Here is a 6,150-nt window from a genome sequence, read left to right as displayed (position 1 = left end):
AGACTGTAGTGTACACCTTTATATGAAATTTTCAGTTTTTTGGCAATTTCAAACATTGTATAGCCTTCATTCCTCAAAACAATGATTGACCGATGAGTTTCTTGAGAAAGCCGTTTCTTTTTTGCCATTTTTGACATAATATTGACCTTAAGACATGCCAGTCTATTGCATACTGTGGCAGCTCAAAAACAAACACAAAGACAATGTTAAGCTTCATTTAACTAACCAGATAGCTTTCAGCAGTGTTTGATATAACGGCAAGTGATTTTCTAGTACCAATACAATAGTGTATATGTATGTATATATATATATATATTATATACAGTATATACAGTAATCATAAAAATTAAGAGTGCGGCCCTCAAGGGTACAGGGATCCAGCTTTGCGGCCCCTGACCTTTCCGAAGTTGAGTAGCCCTGTTCTAGAGAAAATCCCAGGAGATCAGCAGTTACAGGAATACTCAAACCAGCCCATCTGGCACCAACAATCATCCATGTGATTATCTAATCAGCCAATCATGTGGCAGCAGTGCAGTGCATAAAATCATGCAGATAAGGGTCAGGAGCTTCAGTTAATGTTCACATCAACCATCAGAATGGGGAAAAGTGTGATCTCAGTGATTTGGATCGTAGCATAATTGTTGGTGCCAGACGGGCTGGTTTGAGTATTTCTGTAATTGCTGATCTCCTGGGATTTTTACACACAACAGTATCTAGAATTTACTCTGAATGGTGCCAAAAACACAAAACATCCAGTGAGCGGCAGTTCTGTGGATGGAAATGCCTTGTTGTTGAGAGAGGTCAACAGAGAATAGTCATACTGGTTCGAACTGACAAAGTCTACAGTAACTCAGATAACCGCACCGTACAATTGTGGTGAGATTATTATCTCAGAATGCTATTCTGGGATATGTGTGTTGGCACTGTTTTGCCGGCATGAGGGAGGCCTACACAATATTAGGCAGGTGGTTTTAATGTTGTGTAGGGCTGAAACGATTAGTCAACGTTATCGACAATGTCGACAGTAAAAAATTGTTGATACAAATTTTCGTTGTCGAATAGTCGTTCGATCTCATTTAATGTAAAATGAGATCATATGAAACTCTAATGATGATGTGTGAGAGCAGCACTGCAGTTCGCACCTGACTGAGGAGAGGAAGAATTACACAGCTCACAGTCCAGATGCACTCTAAACTTTCACAGCTTTAGGTGATGTAGATCACAAATTATGAGGGAATTATAATGAAATAATACAAAATAAGTAAATACAGAATCACTCATTTTTGTGGAATAAGTGGAGCTGGAGCTGCCGCTCCGCTGAAGCAAAACTTGCGTGTCAATTTTCTCTAAAGGAAACGCCCCGGTGTTACATCTTAAATGCAGTTATATTTAATGCATTATAGCTTTATTAAAGTTCAAATAATATGGAAGCAGATCATGTAAATAATTACAAACTCTGAAACTGGCAATTCTCTGTGCAGTCAGCGCCTCTTCTATGAGTTGCGTGAATGTCCTGATCTAAGGTGGAGAGATTGAAACTGCACCCGGCTGATGAACGCTCTGTCGCGGGGATGCTCATCCCTCAAGCGCGCTTAATGCAGCTAGATTATAACGTGATGGCTCGCAACTTATTGAATCATAATATATGTGTCACTGTGCATTTCTTATCGTGAAGAAAATTGGCAATACTCAGCTTTATTTTATCTATTTTTTTTTCTCTCCCCTTTTCTCCCCAATTTGTCATGCCCAATTCCCAGTGCGCTCTAGCACCTCGTGGTGGCGTAGTGACTCGCCTCAATCCGGGTGGCGGAAGACGAATCTCAGTTGCCTCCATATCAGAGACCGTCAATCCACGCATCTTATCACGTGGCTTGTTGAGTGCGTTATCCGGGGAGACCTAGCACGTGTGGACGCTTCACGCTATTCTCCGCGGCATCCATGCACAACTCACCATGTGCCCCACTGAGAGCAAGAACCACATTATAGTGACCACAAGGAGGTTAACCCAATGTGACTCTACCCACCCTAGCAACCGGGCCAATTGGTTGTTTAGGAAGCCTGACTGGAGTCACTCAGCACGCCCTGGATTCGAACTTGCGACTCCAGGTGTGGCAGTCAGCGTCTGTACTTGCTGAGTTACCCAGGCCCCCTAAATGCAGCTTTATTAATAAGAGAGAGTTTGTTTTTTTGTGAGTTAAAGATGGATTGAAGTGAACAGAAAGGTGAGAGTGGTAGTCTTCGCCCCATTATTCACTGCAACAAAATACGTTTTTGATTTGTTTTTGTTTTGGCTTGTTTTCCAATATAAATATCTAAAACTCCTTTAAAACAATGTACATTTTCTTTAGCAGCTATACTGCAGAAGAAAAAAATTGTTATCTGAGAATGTTGAATATAATATTAAAAATACAAATATTTTAAAATATCTAAAAATCCTTTAAAAAAAGATGCATTCACCTGAGAAGCAGCATATAAGATATTTAGACTTGCTTTTAGTGAATAGATCTTGAATATAAGTATATTTTGTCTTTACTGCACTGGCAGATGTATAACCAAGTGAAAAAATACACTTATATACAAAATACAATTATATTTAAGATACATTCGCTTAAAGCAAGTCTAAATATCATAGAAACGTCCTCTCACTTTCAACTGCTTTTATTTTCAGCAAACAAAACATGTGTAAATATTTGTATGAACATTTAAAGATTCAACAACTAAGACATAAACTGAACAAGTTTCACAGACATGTGATCAACAGAAATGGAATAATGTGTCCCTGATCAAAGAGGGGGTCAAAATCAAAAGTAACAGTCAGTATCTGGTGTGGCCACCAGCTGCATTAAGTACTGCAGTGCATCTCCTCCTCATGGACTGTACCAGATTTGCCAGTTCTTGCTGTGAGATGTTACCCCACTCTTCTACCAAGGCACTTGCAAGTTCCCAGACTTTTCTGGGGGGAATGGCCCTAGCCCTCACCCTCTGATCCAACAGGTCCCAGACGTGCTCAATGGGATTGAGGTCCAGGCTCTTCGTTGGCCATGGCAGAACACTGACATTCCTGTCTTGCAGAAAATCACACACAGAACGAGCAGTATGGCTGGTGGCATTGTCATGCTGGAGGGTCATGTCAGGAGGAGCCTGCAGGAAGGGTACCACATGAGGGAGGAGGATGTCTTCCCTGTAATGCACAGCACTGAGATTGCCTGCATTGACAACAAGCTCAGTCCGATGATGCTGTGACACACCGCACCAGACCATGATGGACCCTCCACCTCCAAATCGATCCCGCTCCAGAGTACAGGCCTCGGTGTAACGCTCATTCCTTCGACGATAAACGCAAGTCTGACCATCACCCCTGGTGGGACAAAACCGCGACTCGTCAGTGAAGAGCACATTTTGCCAGTCCTGTCTTGCCCAGCGAAGGTGGGTTTGTGCCCATATGTGACACTGTTGCCGGTGATGTCTGGTAAGGACCTGCCTTACAACAGGCCTACAAGCCCTCAGTCCAGCCTCTCTCAGATTATTGCAGACAGTCTGAGCACTGATGGAGGGATTGTGCGTTCCTGGTGTAACTCGGGCAGTTGTTGTTGCCATACTATACCTGTCCCACAGGTGTGATATTCGGATGAACCGATCCTGTGCAGGTGTTGTTACACATGGTCTGCCACTGTGAGGACGGTCAGCTGTCCTTCCTGTCTCCCTGTAGCGCTGTCTTATGCGTCTCACAGTACTGACATTGCAATTTATTGCCCTGGCCACATCTGCAGTCCTCATGCCTCCAGTAAGGCACGTTCACGCAGAGGAGCAGGGACCCTGGGCATCTTTATTTTGTGTTTTTCAGAGTCAGTAGAAAGGTCTCTTTAGTGTCCTAAGTTTTTATAACTGTGACCTTAATTGCCTACCGTCTGTAAGCTGTTAGTGTCTTAATGTCCGTTCCACAGGTGCATGTTCATTAATTGTTTATGGTTCATTGAACAAGCATGGAAAACATTATTTAAACCCTTTACAATAAAGATCTGTAAAGTTATTTGGATTTTTACAAAATTATCTTTAAAATACAGTGTCCTGAAAAAGGGACGTTTCTTTTTTTGCTGAGTTTATGTTGCTTCTCATGTATATGTATCTTGTTTTAAGGATTTTTAGACAATTTAAATGGAAAACAATATAAGAACACTTGATAACAATAGGATTTTTTTTGCAGTGTATTTCTTTACTGAATTAAACTTAATAAAAAGTGGGGTTTTCCCCCTTTAATTCAGTGAATGTCATTTAGAGGTATTTTTAAAAGATGATTTTGTCCTCTTTATTGTTAGCAAGCATGTTTAATACAACCTTTTAAGTCAGGCACAAGCTGAATAATCAGTTAAGAGCTAATGATTAATCGTTGCAATAATCGGCATATTCAAATAATTGAATTATCGTTCTAATAAACGTTCGATTAATTGATTATCAAAATAATCATTAGTTGTAGCCCTAATGTTGTGGCTGATCGGCATATATATATATATATATATATATATATATATATATATATATATTACACTTAAATAACACATAAATTATAAACATTTATGATTTAAAAAAATATTCAATTCATTAATTTCTCCAGAATAAAAGCATTTGCTGACAATTCTTGTATTTAAAGGTGTTTAATAGTGGGCAAAAAGGGCATTGTAAAACAACCAGCGAATAAGTAAATTTATAACAAGTTTACAATCAAATAAATCAATAAGAAAATGTGATACTACTAGCATAAGCAACTACGAATGTGCAATCTGAGTGCAAATTAAGGGGTACTGATTGAACTTTTAATTTTCTTTGCTGCAAAACTTTTGAATAAAAATCGAATTTTAATGATTTGGTGTCAACACTATTTTATCAAATGTAAATATATTGCAATTTGTTTTAAAGGGTTATTGTTAGGTAAGATTTCAAATGCAGCTAATGTTGTTGGACAAATTGTCTGCATTGATCAAGCAACATCATAATAATGATTTAAGATGTCGCAAACAGCTGGTGTGATTGTGTACAGTATGTGCATGTTGACTTTTGTTTTAACATGTTTATGGTGATTAAGGCAAAAAATAATGTACTGTATGTTTCTTTTTTTTGCCATGCTACTTTATTAGTTTCAATGCAGTAACTTGAGCATTTTTCACTTATTTGCCTTATTTGTCTTATTCTGATAAGACTATATTTTTACAAAATTCACAGCTTCCATAAACGCATAGGTGCATTCATATGCCAAGAGCAACAGGTTGACCAAGACAGCAAGCAAAAGTTCAAATCAATCAAATGTGTGACAATTGGTTGCCATCTCCCTTTGTTAGTGATGTTAGCACTTAAAAAGTTTGGGATGTGTATTCCTTGACTGTGACTGAGCACAGTAATAAATAAGAAATGCTGCTGTAAACATTTCCCAAAAGATTGATAATTGTCCAGATTGTGAGATGTGGTATTTTGTGTGTAGCTGCACAAATGTGTAGTGCCACTGATAGGGAAAAATACAGACCATTGTGAGTGTGCATATTTTGTCATTAAGTGAAGCTCTGGTTTAAAGAAACATCTCACTCAAATATAGCTACATTGTGTCAAAACAGCAGTGGGCTGTCTGAATACTAATCAGATGCTCTATTTAGTCTTAACTACAGCTCTGGGGAAGACTGCTTGAGTCACTTTTATCTGCCACGTGCAATGCAGACCCAGCTTATGTCAAGGACATAATACATTTGTGCCAGATTCAGATAAGAAAAACCTGAATGTTGCTTTGAATAACTCTTGCAAAAGGTCAGTCACCTGCACCTATTTTGCCCATTTAAAATACAGCGCAAAAAGTAAGACACCTGCTATTTGAGTGGACATTTTCAAAAAGCATTAATCCCTCATTTTGCTGCTATAACAGCTACCTCTCTTCTGGGAAGGCTTTCAAGTACATGTTGCAACATGACTGGGTATTTGCTCCCATTCACACACAAGAGCATCAGTAAGGTCAGGCACTGATGATGGGTTATGGGGCCTGGCTCACAGTCAGTATTCCAATTCATCTCAAAGGTGTTTGGAGTTCAGATTTTGGCAATGCAGACCATCAAGTACTTCCACCTGATCCAGAAAACCATCTCACTTTGTGTACAGGGGCATTGTCATGTT

Source organism: Myxocyprinus asiaticus, chromosome 36, assembly GCF_019703515.2.
Source record: "Myxocyprinus asiaticus isolate MX2 ecotype Aquarium Trade chromosome 36, UBuf_Myxa_2, whole genome shotgun sequence".
Classification (NCBI taxonomy): Eukaryota; Metazoa; Chordata; class Actinopteri; order Cypriniformes; family Catostomidae; genus Myxocyprinus; species Myxocyprinus asiaticus.
This window is presented reverse-complemented; position numbering follows the sequence as displayed.